The sequence below is a fragment of the Rutilus rutilus genome, assembly GCF_951802725.1.
Source record: "Rutilus rutilus genome assembly, chromosome: 10".
NCBI lineage: Eukaryota > Metazoa > Chordata > Actinopteri > Cypriniformes > Leuciscidae > Rutilus > Rutilus rutilus.
In genome coordinates, this window is record NC_140215.1 from 6,705,265 (window position 1) to 6,723,716 (window position 18,452).

The window sequence follows — 18,452 nt, forward strand, 5'->3', positions numbered from 1 at the left end:
CACTGTGGGATCTGTCTACCATACATTGACAGTAGCTATGTGTATTTTTATTATTTATTATCCGGTTTGATGGCATAATGGACCAATAATGGGATGATGGACTTGGTTGGTGCCATAATGAAATGCTGATGGCTCTAGATCCAGCATCCCAATTTATTTCAAATTGAAATCTTATGGAGGAAGCAGACATGGAAAGACTACAAATTAAGAAATGGGCACATTATTTATGATGTACCGTCATTTTATGAACTGTCCACGATTTTACAAAGCTGTGCCAAAAACGTACTCTTCTGTAACACACCTTTTCCATTACTGTGTCCAGAGCCGGCTCTGCCAGGACGGATGAGCGCAATTAAATGATGCATGCAATGCACAAATAAAATGAAATGCAGAGATTAATCTTCATCCTCAATTCCCAGGAAATATCATCTGGGAAAGATTTGTAAATATGAAAACAATACTTTCAGAAAGGGTGAGTGCATCTTTGCCATGGAAAGTCTGATTTGAATTTACAGATTCATTTGCCTATGGTGTGTTCAAGTCATGTCGGAAAGATAGATTTTTTACGAGTTTAATGCACATGAACACCACTACAAATTTGTAAATACAAGTGGAAAGCCCAGAGTTTACGAGTTGGGGGTGTGTTAGTGGCGGAATACCACAATACAGGTATTTAGCAGTGACACTGTCAGGCTTTTTTAAAAACACGACTTCCCAACTCGTAAATAAAAAACTTCCCAGGAGGACTTGAATGCACCATAAGACAAAATCAGAATCAAACATAAGCTTCAGTTTTGCAAATGCTTGCAAATATTCAGCTGCCCAGTGTCGGAGAATAACTCAAAAGGAGCGAATCATTTTAGTGACTTTAATGTGGTTTTCAGTAGTAGTTCATATAAAAAAGGCTAAACTTTTTCCAATCAACAAGCTACTTTTTCAAGTAGCAGATGTGGTGAAACAAAAATGCTAAAAACTATGCAAAATTCTATTGTGCCTGCAGCTTTATATTGAAGTGAGCTGACACAATATAGGCTATACCTCTCCTAAAACATTGTGCATCAGTTTATTGAGACACTTGATCTAAAGAGTTAATGCAAGTTAAAATATAAAAAAAAAATAAAAAAAAAATCTGATTCAAATCATTGCTGAGACGTCCCTGTATGGAATTTAGATTTTCACAGCGAAAACTGTCCCAGCAATAAGGAGTCTATGAATAGATCGAGTCATTTCAATCGGAGGGTTGATTTTGATGGTTTGTGAAAGAAGGGAGTGTAGATGCTTCTCACTGTGTTGATGAGCTGTGAGGTGACTCTTCACACATCCACACCGCCTTCCAGCAGCTATGACAGGCGTCTTCATGTCTCCTCTCTTGTGATGGATTGCCCAGTTCGTCCTCTCAATAATTCAGAGCAGGGAACTCTTATGGGATGCAGAGACAGCACAAACACGTCCCTCTTAGGAACAGGACACGACTTCTGCATTGTCTCTCCTTCACAGCCACTAAAATCAGCATTGCCAGATCTCACAAGCAACCTGATCTGAAAAAAAGAAGAAGTGCAAAATAAGGTTTTGGATTATTGGAAAAAGGGCAAAATTGCTTCATTCATTTGATCTGATTTATTCATATAAAAAGTAATAGTTTGTAAATACGTAAATTTCTTGCAATCAACAATTGTATCCCTTAAAACTCATCTTTGATAATCAAAATTACATGTTTAAACTTTTTCCTGTGAAAATAATTTCTCCATGGCTTAAAATAGCTTGAATGTAACTCAACACCCTTGCTTCATTTAGCATACATGAATATGCAAATTAGCCCCGCCTCCACTCAATCACACCCACTCAGAATACCTGATCTACTGGGTTAACTGTAGTAGGCTAAATGCTACGCAAAGGCAAGTGGAAATATTGGTTTAATTCAGCCATATATGTGCCCACACGTTGACTGGATTGGTTACATGTTTGTGGTAATAGGAAACACGGGCGGTTTCAAATCGCGTTTTTGAGACTGTCTTTGGAACATTGCATTTTTAAGGAGAACGCTCACATAGGATGCCAGATTGAGGACACGCAACAGGAAAAAGCGCAATTAAAAATGAAAAGCATCGAGCCTTACACTGTAAGTTGATCAGCTAATGAAGACGTTTGAAATGTTTTTATTGGTAAGGCTTTTTAGGTCGGGTAAAATCTGCAATGTCAGACCCAGTTTGTTTGCTGGTATCCGTGACTGCAATACACTGTGTTTTACCACCAACTGGCAACCCGGGGTGTCGAAATACTATTGGGTAAATTGGCAGTGGGCGGGATCAAACAGTCCAAAACAAAAACAGACATTCTGACCGAAAAGCACATTTCAAAGTACAAAAACGGTTTGTTGCTTTGTTTTTCTGAGAAAGTGTTTGAACGTAGCATGTTTCTTAAATCCTTGCAAACATACTATGGTATGCTTTGGTCAAAAAAAATTATACAGCACATTTAATGTAAAAAAAAAAAAAAAAAGCATTAAAACAAGGCTAGATTATAACATGCTGTTTTCAATAATTCTATCATTTCACACAATTAATTAAATGTTTCACATTTACACCTGGTCATCTAAATCAATTCATAACCTGATTAAAGTGACGTTTGGATAAAGTGTAACCTTGAAGAAAGTTTAAACTTGTGCATAGACCTATAAGGAAAGGGAACATGGGAGAAAAATAGTGAAACAAATTACAGTGATAAAATAATGACAAACTATATCAGGTGGGAAGATTTGACAGCTGCAAATAGCAGTTGGTCACAATTTATTGTGCAAAGGGGATAAAGCGAGACTGCATTCTGGAAATAAACCCCTCAACAATCATAACTACGCAAGCACAAATTAGAGGACATGCATGGCAACACTGACTAAAATCTGTCTGCATCTGCAATTCTAAGGAAACAAATGTGGATTGCAGTTTCTTGTCTGTTGGCGCACAGCTAAATATTTCAAACATTGGGTTGCAAGATAAATTTGCTTGAAATTACAGCTTTCTCAGCATGAATTTCACCCAATGAAACTCTAAAACAAGAGGAACATGGACTCGGTTTATAAAACGATTTTCATCAAACCTTTTTTTTTTGCCCCCACTGAGGCACCATATTCTCTTTAGCAGACAATACAAATACCATTTTCACTGAGTAATTGACACCAGCTGAACGACCAGCTGCCTTGTACAGACAGACATTCAAAAGCCAGGATGGGGAAAGAAAACATTTAAATTCTCCTGATAGCATTTGTTTCTGCACTTGTGGACATGAAATAATGTAGATATCTGGATCTTATTTTCTGTCCACAAAAACCTTGATAATGAGATGAAATATGTGCCCTGCAGATTTCCACAAAACTGAAAAGACCTTCATGTGTGTCTAAGTATTCTTCAATCAATAATTTGATTATCATTTCAGCTTTCAGTACAGGTAGTGCTCTTACAGTAGATCAATGTAACATGTTTCACCTAAAATCAGTGTGATAAAATGCAATAAAATTCAGCAGATTACGTCTGGCCTTGAGCAGATAAGTAGTGTATTATCGCATAATTTTATGAGAATCTTTAGTCGTATTCGTTTCATTAACATCCGTGTGTTATGTTTTAAGCATCATATCCTGGTGTGATTATGGATTGCTGTGCTCTCGTGTGCGTGAGCCCCAGTGAAGATGACCTCATTTCTCCCTGGAATCTCAATGGTGAATTCAGACCATGTTGTTCCACATCAGTGACATCAGAATGCTCATTTGGGGGACGTGGGCTGCATTGATTGATTATCTAATGCTGGCCGCTCAATGGACCTCAAAGTTTCCAAGTTATCCTTTTGGGGAAAGCCCATGCACACTAAAATGAAAGGAACAAATAGAGATACGAGACAGAGAGAGAGAGAGAGAGAGAGAGAGAGAGAGAGAGAGAAATAATACAATTTTAGTGCAATCTTTCTCCATTTCAATGATATGCTGGCATAAGGGTTATTCAATAACAAAATCCTACTTAGAAGGAAAAACAATCATATCATAATGCAATTCAATCTTCTCACTGAAGCACAGAACAAAGATACATCCTCAAGGACTGATTAGAAAACACATTAAGTAACAGATAAAGAGTGTAGAAAAGAGCATAACGATAAACATAGTGGAGAGGAGGAAGGAAGACCAGGCATCCTAAGGGCCCTTGAACCCAGGGGTCACACCTATTCAACACATTAGAAGACAATTATTCCTGATTGTAAAATGGTATTAAACCGGGAAAAACTGGTAAAAGGAAAATGGTTTAAAGCCATTTATGCATATACAGTGAAATTTAATATAGACTTAGAAGTTTTGGGTCGGTACGATTTTGTAATGTTTTTAAAGAAGTCTCTAATGCGCACCAAGGCCGCATATTTGATAAAAAATACAGTAACAACATAATATTGTGAAATGTTATTATAATTTAAAATAACTGTTTTCTATTTGAATAAATATAAAATGTAATTTATTCGTGTGATGGCAAAGCTGAATTTTCAGCATCATTACTCCAGTCTTCAGTGTCACATGATCCTTCAGAAATCATTCTAACATGCCGATTTGCTGCTCAAGAAACATTTATTATTATTATCAATGTTGAAAAGTTGTAACCCATGATAAATGATAAAATTAGGCACATCTAAGTTTTTATGAAACTGATTTAAAAAAGTTATGAACAGCCTTTCATAATTTTTTTTGGCTTTTAGAATGAATATGTTAGCCTTACTGTTATATATAAGCTAGTGTGCTCCAAAACAATGACAAAATTCGCTTTTAGAAGATATAAGCGTTCAAAACTTACAGTCTCTCACCTCGACCAATATACAGTAGATCAATGATTTTGATCACTGTTGCACTTCAGCTTCTCATCAGATTTTCTGTCCAAAGACACAATAGCACAGAGCGGATCATATGTGCGAGTCGGAGCATATACCAGAAAACGTATCGGATCTATTTGAATTCTGCACAGAATGCTATATTTTAAAGTGATATGGAGGAGATTAAGAGAAGAAACAGTTAGAGATTAGGAGGAAACCGTGGCTTTGCCGAGCTCAATGGCTCTAGCCGATCTGTGATATGAACGAAACGCTATTGGCTATTTAAAAAAAGGGGGAGGAGCTGTTCAATATGTCTCACCCTGTCTTCCTGTTTCAGTGGAAATTACATCAACACATTGAATAATTCAGCTCGTTTCAAGGCACTTCAGTGGGCTTTTAAAGAAAAAAAAAATGGTTGTCTAACTTGTAAGACTAGTCTTAGCGGTTTATGCAACCAACCCACTGATCTGAATTGACCAGAATTGTAATTTCAGCGCAACCCTAATTATAGTGTGCCCAGTGTGCTGTGGTATTTTTATAGGAATTAAAAAGAGGCCACACAAAGTTGCGGTAACAAACAGATCAATGCTTGATCAGTTCTCATGCTAGATTGTTGTTAGCAAACATTCTCAAATGGAAGGCTGCTGAGATTGCATATCTCGCCTTCATTTTATGTCCTTCATTCGGCCTGTTTTAAAAAATTGCATTAAGTGTATCCTCCAATCACCCATAATCCTTTGCACACTTTCAAATTCTCAAAAAATGAATCGCCACTGAGCTTGTCCTACGTAATGCAAGATAAAGTGTTTTTTGGAGATAAAGGGATGCATAATGTAAACTACTGGGAGAACACATACAGTTGTCATTACTTGTATGGCATTAATAGAAAGACAGTTGATATAAAGGTTTTATTTTTGACATAGCCATGTGCACTCACTAGTTTCATTTTAGTGTTTAATGCTGAGGAGGACTCTTGCCCGCAGGCCTCTGAAGGACTGGGCTAGAAGGACACAGCCTCGGATGCAACCTTCCGTTTGAGAGGCACTCATATTTCTCCTTTTGAATTCCACAGGAAAAATAACAGGTTTGGAATCAGCGATTTCATTTTGTAAAATAAACACAACATCAGTTGTATACTCTCCAAATTAAACACTGTAATTATGGCAGCCCGGACTGAAATTCGTGCAAGGGAGACAGACTGAATGACAATATGTGGATTTACATAATGTTTAAATAGCTATGAGGAACAGTAACATTCTCTGTAATGGAAAGCATTGACTCTGCACTTAATTGTAACTGTCTGCAGGGTACTGACAGAAATGATAAGCACCATTAGCATATGAGCTCTCATTATGCTCAGAGGTCATTTCAATCAATAGCTTATTCTGTGGGCCTGTTTTAACAACACACTGAAAATAAAGAGAGAGCGATTAATAGGTTTAAGAGTGAGAAATAGAGAAGAGAAAGAGAGAGAGGTGGGTAATACTTTACAATAAGGTTTCATTTAACTACATTAGTTAGCATAAAATGAGGATGACCAGTGTTGGGGTAACGCATTACAAGTAACAAGTAACGTAATCAGATTACTTTTTCTAAATTAAGTATCTAAAGATTAAGTAATGCATTATTTTTCAATTTACAACAACATTTTTCAAATAAGTAACGCAAGTTACTTTGTTTTCCCATTTACTGACTGACAGCTCTCCTGTCCGTATGTTGAGAGAAATCAAGAGTAAAGTGAAGATGCGTTGTGTGCGCCGTGTGATGCTTATTGTAGTTCTTGACTAAATGTGAGCATGCATTTACTCACCTCACAAAAACAGATGCAGCATTCCTCAAAATGAATAAAAACAGTGAAATATAAGCTAAAAATATTATGCAAACCTGCGATTATTATTTTAAATAAAAATACATACTTTATGTATGTCACTTTATTGACCAATGTCTTTGATGCTGACCCCTAATATGATGTAATGGGCCTGAGCTAACATGAACTACAATTGTATTTTTATTAACTAGCTTTAAAAAAGATTAATACATATTGTAACAAATGTATTGCTCATTGTCAGTACAATTTCGGTAATGCATTAACCAATGTTAACTAATGGGACCTTAAGTGTTGCCGAGATATAAGCTAATTTAATATCTCTTCTTGTGAGAGTAAATCTCATCAAACCCATCAAGAACACTCCCAGGCAATTGTATTTATATTATTTCAAATTATAGTTTTTATTGTATTCTTTTATTCTCATTCTGATTAAAATAAAAAAGTAACTTTAACTTAAAATATTAAACGCTAATTACGTAAATTATTTAACAATGCAAAAGTCATGAAAGATAATTTCTTATTCTTCTTCTTTTGATTAAGGTGTGGAATTTGAGATTTACATGTGACCCATAAGTTGTCAGTTTTTATGTAACCTTATATTGTGTAATTTATATAAAAAAGCACTTTGCCTGTGTTAATCGTTCAAGAGAGACCACAATAAGCAATATTTTCTGAGAGGCGCTTCCATGCAATGTTATGAATTCTGGTAATGATTCTTATTTAAGTGACAAATAAGCTGAAACATACACCTAGAGGCATTTAAACACCGTTTACAGGAAAAATACGACCCCAGAGAACCTGAACAGATGCTAAAGCAGAAGACAATATTAACAAATAAACATCATGCTGTGAAAATATGAGAACATTAGCTTCCCATCATGCTGTATAATGGAGATGATTGCATATGTTTTTATTTATTGCGAGGAGACACTTTTTTGTTGTTGTAAAAAACATTTAATAAATTCTTTTTTTTATGCTCCCTGGGTTTGGAATGAACTGCAAAATGTAATCAGTCTAGATAAACCTTCCCCTTTAAATGTCTTTTGCAAACTGCTGTCTTGACCAGCCAGACCAGGGCTGGAAGAAGAGATAGTAATATCCTGGTTAAATAAAAGATAAATTAATAAATACAAATGAAAGGTCATCCTCATGCAGATTACAACGCCTTGGGAATAAAATATACTCTGTCGACCTGGAATAAGAATCCGACACGGGTCTGGAGAGCCACTTACTGCCGCGGAGGGAGAGAGGCTAGCGGTTAACAGCGGAGATTGCAAGGAAGTAGCTGTGCCGACAGATTTCAATAAAGCTAACAGGAATTCCTTGCGGTGGTTTTTCAAATTAATAGTCCAGTTAAGAAGACGGGGCAATCATTCTAGTGGAGCTGTTGAAGCGTGTCTGTGCTACTGAATAATGAACGGTGGAGGGGCAGAGAGTTTCTGGACATAAGTTAGGCCTCCGTGTTCTGCTCAGCTGTGACCTTGACAAGCTGCCACTGCAGACAGGTGCAAGTCAGAGCCCAGAAGGGACTTCAGCAAAGAAAACATGTAAATGTCATGGAGAGAGATGGAGGACTCTGGGTATATGTGCGATAAAATAAGTTCATACAATTTCGGAAATAACCTTCGAGGTGAGACTTTCAGCTCACTGCATCAAGACATTTGTCGCACTGTACAAAAGTCAACATGATGCATTGAGATTTTAGTCAAGTCAAGTCATCTTTATTTATATAGCGCTTTTTACAAGATTGTTTCAAAGCAGCTTTACAGTGATAAAAGGAAAATAATGCAACAGTGTATGTTTCTGCTGTATAGCAGATCTAGAAGAAAATAGCGTCATAGTCCAGCTTAAAGGGATAGTTCACCCAAAAATGAAAATTAGCCCATGATTTACTCACCCTCAAGTCATATGACATTCTTCTTTCAGACGAATACAATCTGAGCTTTATAATGACAGTGAATGGCCGTTTCTATTTTGAAGTCCATAAAAGTGCATCTATCCATCAAAAAAGTGCTCCACGCGGCTCCGGGGGGTTAATAAATGCCTTCTGAAGTGATGCGTTTGTGTAAGAAAAATATCCATATATAAAACTTTAGAAAGTAAAATAACTAGACTCCGGTCAAACGAACATACGGATTCGACTTAACTGTAAAGCGCAACTTATGCCAGTTATTCGACATAGTTGTGCTGCTTGATATTTTTGAGAATTTTTTTTTTATTGAATAGAAAGTAGAGTTTAATTAAAGTATTTTTCTTAAAATGTAAAAAAAAAAAAAAGATTGACCCCAAACTTTTCAATGATACATTCTTAATCAACAGACTTTATCTCTCTGAAAACATATTTGCTTTCTAAAGGAATAGTTCACCCATAAAGGAAAGTTGTGTCAATTTGCTTGCCTTCAAACTGTACAAACCCCATATTATTTGCTTGGAGGTGAATGGAGATCTTCGGCAGCTTTTTTTTTTCAACCCCTGAAAAGGACAAATAAGACACTATACAATAACTAGTCCATGACTTGTGCGCTATAATGCTTTTTTGTCAGAAAGAGACCATAATTTAAGCTGTTTAATCAGGAAGCCATGTCATTTTAGGCTATGCATTTTCCAATTTGTTAGCCAAACTCTCTTTGTCATTTAAAGTAGGTAAATTTTTCTACCACACTCAGGCATCGGATGGTGGCATGTTTCCAGGGAATAGTCAAGAAAGGTCTGGACCACCAACAAGCAGACTGCAGCCGTTTGTTATCTATACCACCGCAGCACAAACAGCACATCTGTGGGACTGCCATTACAGAGTAGAGCCGGAACGATAGTGATCAGGACAAAGCTGTTATCATACCTCCCTGCCACCAGTGGAGAGCACAGGACCCGATCCAGAGCGCAGGTGGGTCCGTGTTTGCCTTGATCGTGTTTCCTCCGCTCACTGAGGATCTGTCCTGCGGCACACTGAGAAAAATGATAGTTCTCTATTTACAGATCTGCATCCTCTAGTTTGAAGCCACTTGTCATTTTCCCTGTCAGTGTTCCTCTCATCACAGACTGTCAAGCATAAAGGCAGCCAGACCTGGGGTTAAGAGGAGATACTGAAAAGTTCATTCTCATAATTACAGTGCAAGAAAAGTATTTGATGTGAATTGCTCACAACACTTCCATAAGCAGGAGTCTATCATTCTTACAGTTCTTCAGAATAACATGCTATAGCATGCTTTTATTTCTATTTCTCTCTATGTATTTCTGAAATACATACATAAATATTTCTTTGATTGGTTCATAATTGCAGTGATTATTCTGTTTCAAATATTGTTCTTGATGGAGTGTTCATTTCTTAAACAACCATGTTGGAAGACAAATCATGGCCATATTCCAGGATGACAGTCAAGATTCATCAGGCTCAAATAGCGAAAGAATGGTTGGGAGGGAGCATGAAGAATCATTTTCAAACATGAATTGGCACCTCTGAGTCCAGACCTTAAATTCACTGAATGTCTTTGGGATGTGCTGGAGGAGACTTAACAGAGTGCTGGACTCTTGCATTGTCAATACTTTGACCAAAAATGTATGCACCTCTTGATGGAAATAAATGTTTATTTCAAACATATAACATATTAGAAACATAATTATCACTGCAATAATGATCCAATCATAGACTCTTAAGCATCTTTTTGGCCAGTTAGTGTATATATCACAAAAATAGTAAGAGTAGTATGGTAGGATCTTATTCCAAACACAAACCTAATATCAAGTACAGTTATTTTAGTATAATTTATTATACCCCTATTATAGCATTTATTAATATTTTGAATTAGCTTTTGTTTTTATATTTTTTAGTTTTCATTTTAATGAAAAACTAGTAATTTCGTGCTTTTGTCATATTTGCCCATATTCCTTCTTCGTAAAAAAAAAAAAAAAAAAAGTTTTAGTAATTTTAGTACTTCAACTTCAACTTATTTTATTTCAGTTAGTTGCCAAGACAGCATTTCCAATTTTCGTTTTTTAAGTTTGGTTTTCATCTAATATAAATATTTTGCTAACACTTTATTTTACAGTGTCTTTGTTATACATTACATGCAGTTACTGTAGTAATAACTACACATTATGCATAATTACATGCAATTAATAAAGCACATGTTAATTATTATTGTATAATTACACTGTAACAATGGACACCTTAAAATAAAGTGTAACCAACTTTGTTTCAATAAATACACTTTTTGTCTTTTATTTTACAGTAACAACACTGGTATGGAAAGGCATGGTGAGCTGATCATCCGCTTATACGTGGATCAAATTAGAGGAAATGGGAAAAAAGGATCTCTGTAATCAAAAACATGAGAGTGTTATAACAGATAAAATGCTAGATCAATCCTCAGACCAGTTAAGATTACAAAGCAGGGCATAAAAGGAAAAAAAACAAAAAACATATGGACTACATAATGGTTGATAGATTTGAAAGTGCTCCACACACTGTTGCCCCTAATGGTAGAAGACTTATACTACATTAAGAAATGGGGCAATTTGTCTGTGTTTTGATACCCTAAGGTTCATATTAGTCTTATAAAGTTAGGCTGTAGTTCACACTTGTAGTTCGGTTTGCTTGGTTCGTTTAGTCCGGACAAAACAAGTTTAGTCCTGGTCCTCTTAGCGTTCACATTGCCATTTTAACACCGAACCTAAAGATACCAAACCTAAAGTAGTATTAGGGATGTTCACAACCTGATTAGTTGGCTTTTATTACGTATATTTCGCGACTAACTTACCGAACATCCAAAACAATGCTGTGTGCTGTGCTAAATGCGCTCGTATGTGCGTAGCCTACATATTATGGTATTTTGACCAGCTGAGAACTTGTGGAGAGCTTATGTGTAAAGGAGTCAAAACAGCAGCAGGAATCCCTCCGTCACACACACATGAAGATCTGCTGCGAGGAGACACGGTTTTGATGCCTGTACCGAACTGTGATGGGCAACATCACGACTATGACGAGAAAAAACAGGTATGTTTGAGGGTATACTTTTTAGGGTTGTATCTTGTGATACCATGTCCTGTTTTTGGTTGGTTTATATGTCCGTGTTGCGTTCATTTTTCATTCGAACTGCACCATCTTTTCAGGGGTCTCGGTCCGCTTGTTTGGTGCTCACCAGGGTTCGGATGGCAGCCAGCGTTCACTCTTATTTAGTCAAACAACTAAAAATCAGGAATCTTGGTGTGACTCTAGAGTCAGACCTTAGTTTCAGTAGTCATGTCAAAGCAATACCTAAATCAGCATACTATCACCTGAAAAATATTGCAAGAATTAGATGCTCTGTTTCCAGTCAAGACTTGGAGAAACTTGTGCATGCTTTCATCACCAGCAGGGTGGATTATTGTAATGGACTCCTCACTGGCCTTCCCAACAAGACCATATGCAGCTTATACAGAACGCTGCTGCCAGGATTATGAGCAGAACCAGAAAAACACTGGCTCCCAGTTACATTTAGGATTTATTTTAAAGTATTATTACTGCTATATAAATCATTAAATGGCCTAGGACCTCAATTCATTGCAGATATACTCACTGAATATAAACCCAACAGATCACTCAGATCATTAGGGTCACATCAACTGCAAATACCAAGGGTTCACTCAAAGCAAGGAGAGTCCGCTTTTAGCTACTATGCCAGCCGGAGCTGGAACCAGCTTCCAGAGGAGATCAGATGTGCTCCTACCGTAGTCACTTTCAAATCCAGACTCAAAACACATCTGTTTAGCTGTGCATTTACTGAATGAGCACTGTGCCACTGTTCGTCCGACTGTTTGTACTGTATTTTATTTTATTTTTTATTCTAAACTGTTTTAATTATTCTTATTTCTTTTGATTATTTTAATTATTTTAATTTATTCTATGTAAAGCACTTTGAATTACCATTGTGTATGAAATGTGCTATTTAAATAAACATGCCTTGCCTTATTCAAATGAACCGCAACAGAAAAAATAAAAATAAAATAATAATAATAATTCGCACCAGGGTTCGTTTTAATCGAATCAAACATGCCAAGTGTGAGCAAAGCCTCAAGCTGCAATGTTGAAAGAACCAATATTCAAAAAACAAACTGAGGCAGTTTTAGCAAATACACAGATTAAATGTGTTATATTTGTCTAATTAACCACCTCCAAAGTAAGCTTTGCAAACACAATACAAACCTGACAAACTAATATTTAAAGGCCATGTTTAATTGAACACAATTTTCTCAGTGGGAGGCAATGGACTGTATTATGTTTGTCCACTTTAATTGCAAATGTGCACTGAGCTTAAGAACTGCTAAAGAAGCTGCATGTTCATTTTAAATGATCTCCTGAGTATGCAATTATTTAATAGACAATATAATATTTCGTAGCCATAATATAGGTGCAAGTAGCAATTACAGGGCCAAGCACAATAACTGTAGTATGACAAGCCAAGTGAACATGTCTAAAGAATCTAACAATTTTAGGCAGAGCAGTTCAAAGGTTATGCATGCATTTCTGTAGCTCAAACAGTAGAGCACGGTGCTAAAAAACACCAAGGTTATGGGTTCGGTTTCCAGGGAATGCATGAATAATAAAACTTATATCATTATGCCTGTCCCGTGAGGTTTCAAATAATGGTGAGGAGAAAGCGGATCTAAATGCAGCGAATAACGTTTTACTTAAACAAAGAACTCTGGAAAAAACAACGACTTCACTAAAATGTGATGAGAACACACAATGAAATGAAATAAACACAGGATTTAAACAGACAGACCAAACTAATCAAATAATCAATGACAGGTGCAAACACTATTCAAGCCACGAATAACCATATAAACTAACCGAAACTGATGAAACTGGGACACAGATCCCAAATACAAGACAAACCCCACCCAAACATAAAACAGAACACAGAGAATCCCTCACAAGTATATTACATTTTTAAGTATATACCATTTTTTCTTATTACCATATACATCTTTACATACATTAGCGTGAGACCGTAATTCCAAAATAGCGCCGTTGGAAGAGGAAAGTTCTGCACGTGATCTACTTACGAAACACAAATGAATGAACACATACGCAGCCAGATCATTTCCGTAATGACCAACGCAATCTGCCAATTAGCGTCTGGTTTAAAACTTTTATAGGGCAGTAATGGTGCAAATACCAGTAAATTGACTAGTGCAAACTTTATAAAATAACCTTGCATGATTCATTTAAATACTCTGAAAGGGAAACTCAAATGCATATGCACTAAAGGTCAGCCGCAAAAATAACCCTGTCCATGCCTTTTCAGCGCTAATTTTTAACTGCGTGTCTTCAGTAAATCCTGACAGTTGTTTGTTTTAATACCAAAAGAGGGTTTGCTTTGGCGCAAGTTGTTAGTAAATCTGGCCCTAAGTGTTCTAAAATCGGCTCAAAATATCAAGCATGTTTGATGAAGCAAAAAAAAATATATATATATCTGAGTCTGTGCCCATCAGACACTACACAATTTTCAGTGAAATACGTCAACTCCAACTGCCCAAAATCTGCAGACTGGCTCTGACCTTCAGTATATAGCGTCAACTCGTCTAGACTGCAAATCTGGACAAAAATCTCTGGGAACAGCAGCTGGGAAAAACAGCTTTTGTTAATATTCAAACTAAAATCTATGACAGTATGTTTGCATTTTTATTTAAAGAGGTTGAGCTCCTATGGTGACACCTATGGTAATCAGTCCCAAGTCATTTCCTGTTGGTCGTGCTGCCAAGACGACGCCTGCAATCTACCATTTGTCAAATGACATCAGTGCCAACAAAACATTGGCTTCTTAGACGCATGTTAATCAGAGGAACTGTGTGCAGAGAATGATATGACCTATATTAGACTAAATGATTTTCACACTGTCTACACTGCTTTTTTCTGAGCTCATAATGGGACAAACATGCTTTCCTTTTCACTAGCAAAATGTCATCTGTCAGAAGACATCGGCGTGTAAGCGGAGGGAGGGATGGATGGACTGGGGCAGTGTCTGTGCATGAAATGCATCATGGAAGACTCCAGCACATGTATGAATTGCCAGGCTCTTTCAAACCGTTGCTGTCTGCTGACAGCTTTGTCCTGAGATGTGTTATGCACCGCATATTTCAAATCTTTCCATTCAGCGCAATAAGGTGGAATCGTAAACACCAAACAAACAAAAGTGTGTTTACTGGTAATGCTCTGATGTGGATGAACAGATGCAATTACACGCATGGTGCCAGTCCCACATGTGGCCGTGAAAAGCTCATCTCAGCTGATGTCACAAATCAGTTCAAGTATATAGATATTATAATAAAACAATTGTTTCATGTTGAATATCATGAGCACTTAAAGGGATACTCCACTTTTTTTGGAAATAGGCTCATTTTACAACTCCCCCAGAGTTAAACAGTTGAGTTTTACCGTTTTCGAATCCATTCAGCCGACCTCCGGGTCTGGCGGTACCACTTTTAGCATAGCTTAGCATAGATCATTGAATCGGACAAGACCATTAGCATCTGTCTCAAAAAAATGACCAAAGAGTTTCTATATTTTTCCTATTTAAAACTTGACTCTACTGTAGTTACATCGTGTACTAAGGCCGACGGAAAATATAAAGTTGCGATTTTCTAGGCTGATATGGCTAGGAACTATATTCTCATTCCAGCGTAATAATCAAGAAACTTTGTTGCTGTACCATGGGTGAAGCAGGCGTAATGATATGATCAGTCACTTTCGTCAACATAACCAACGTGACAACCTGCTTGCCGGCTGAAACTACACAAACTTAGTCCCGGTCACGTTGGAAGTTACCAAGCTGGGGACTATTTTCAGGCGCTGATCATATCATTACGCCTGCTTCACTCATGGTACGGCAGCAAAGTTTCTTGATTATTACGCAGGAATGAGAGTAAAAATGGAAAACGGTAAAACTCAACTGTTTAACTCTGGGGGAGTTGTAAAATGAGCCTATTTCCCAAAAAAGTGGAGTAACCCTTTAACATACTGCCTTGCATTTCTCCTCTTCTCTAGCTTGCTTCCTAATCTAGTTGTATAATAAACCTGGCATCATTACGAATAATATCGGCTCTTTGAAGAATTGTTGAATCTTTTTTAAGTCACTTTGGATAAAAGTGTTTGTTAAATGTATGAATGTAAAATGTTAAGTATAATAGAAGAAAAAATGTTTTTTTCAATTGACAAAAAAAAAAAAGCTACTGCAAAAAAGTCTAATTCTCCAATAAAAATAAATAAAATAAAACATAGCAATGAAAGATTAAAGATGTTATAATGAAACCATGTTGCATATTATTTGTAATGCATCCTCATTGGATGCTTTTCACTGGCAACAGACTTAAATGAAAGAAAAACACTATAAACACCACTTGGATCGGTCTCAAAGAAATGTATTCCATTTTATGCAGCTCTCTGGCTGCGGTGCCACTTTCTGCTCCGTCAGCCACTCCTACTCCTCGTGTGGTTCAAAGCACTGCAGGTCCAGGCTAAACTACGGGAAGAAGAAGTATAAAAAGGCCTGCTTTACACTACAGCTGACCTCTCCGTGACTCAAACGCACTGTTAAAAGGAGTATAAAAAGGTATTACATGCCCACTCACAACGCCAATCACTGCTGGACCACAGACACCCTGAGAGGAGAGAGAGAGACAGCAAGAGACAGACAGGGCATTAAGAGGAAATGAGAGAGAGCGGTGTAATGTACTGGAGAGAGATTCTTCAGCAGCGCTTTCCAGCATAAAAGTAGGGCCAAAGCTGTCCATTGAGAGTTTTAATCCATTTCTACATGCTCACATTATCAAGTTTGGAGTCCCTCTGGACAGTGAAAGGACGTCATTCAAAGGCTGAGATATTTTTAGCCATGTTCTTACATACCGTTTTATGTCAACTATGATGTCTCTGAACAAGAACTTGTAACAGATCCAGCGAACCTGTAAACAAATGTGCACTTCCCAAGTATGTAGTGTGCAAAAATCTGTACATCGAATGAAATGCATTACTGTGCAGCCTGAAATGGTAGGTGAACAATACCTGGAGAATCTACTGCATCCACTGAGGTTATCCCATAATGCCACAGGACAGCTCTGTATATGAGGCATTAGGAGGATCCACTAAAATAGATCAAATTGGTCTCTGACTTGGTCCTGCACAAATTAAGTAAAAAAATGGGATATGATATGATATAATATAATATATGTGGAACTCCTAGTAGAGAACATGACCGGTGTTACCGCCAAAAGAGCATTAAGCTGAAGACAACTCCCACTGTTCTTCTGAAACACTGTAAGAGAGAAAAAAATATATATTGCTGTGAGGTACAAATGTACTTTAGTGCCAATAAATATGCTGCGCATCACATGAAGCTGCTCTCAGTAATTAAATTGATCCAATTAAAACTCTCTGATAGGAGTTTATCTTTTCGCCAGTAACAAGCACCCAAGGGACATGAAACAAGAGACAAGGGAAAGAAAAAAATGGAACAGGTTTTTTTTTTCTGCACTCTGTCAGGCAAGCATTTCATTTAAAGAGCACAGAGAGCTTTTGCACCTTCGACTAAACATGACTGGGATGTCACCTTTTTTCAACACTTTTTTTTTCTTCAAATTTTTTAATTGTTAATTAAAATGCTTAGCATGTTAGATTGTGGAGTTAGTGGTTTGCTATAAAAAAAGAGGGGGGGGGGGGGGGGGGGGGGGTGGCTATTGAAATTAATACAATGATTATGAAAGTAAAAAAAGTGCAAAGCAGAATTTACCAGATATTACAATTCTGGCAAATGTCATCATTCTGCAACTCAAAAAAAAAAAAATGTATTATTGTTATAATTAATAATAATGGTTCTCATTATTATCTATGTTGGAAACTGTGAAAACCGTAATACATGTTTTTGGGATTCGTTAATAATTATTTTGTAACATTATAAATGTCTATACTGTCAATTATGATCAATTTAATGCATCCTCACTAAATAAAAGTATTATATTTTGCCATTGCAATACAAAAAGGCTATTTCAGACAAATCAAAATACAGTGAAAAGCTAAATAAAATAGATAATACAGACTAAACTAGATAATACAGGAGGCAATAGTGTGTATTAGGCCCAGACTGTTGTGCAGTCCCAGTCCATCTGTACGTGTCACAGTTCAAATTCAGTTGGGACCATCTCTCATCCTAACCAGGTCCTGAAGCAAAATGGAATGTTTTCTTTCTTTCCTCCCCCTTGGCCCCTTCCTTATTCCGCCAAAAAGTCTATTTCAAACTTTTTTACCTTGTGTGTGACCTAGTTTAGCAGCTCGACTTCCCAGGAGAGCTCAGCGACGTCAGCCCTGATGACAGTCCTTGTGCATGCCATCTCTGTACGGGATTTTGTGTTTGGAGCTGGGGTGGCGTGTATTTGGTTTATCACTGTGGATGCTGTCATATTAGTCTCAGCCTTAGACTGCAGAGCCGCCCACAGTTCTTCAGTGACTGTCTGGAGCATCTGGCAAGCTCTAATCTGATTGGTTGGCTTTACATGATTTTATCAGTCTTCCTGGAAACAAAGTTAATAACAACAAGCACTTCTGAAAAAGAACTAATCACAGGAATAGCCAATGGGGTTTTGAAAGATAATAAATATTGTTTTGCTTGAGGAACTTAGAAGCATGTTAAAAAGATATCCATGAACAGAACTGCATATTCCATTTTGTTGTATGAGTTATATCAGTGAAATACACTATTGTTCAAAGGTTTGGGGGAGGTAAGATTTTTTATGTTTTTGAAATAAGTCTCTTATAGCC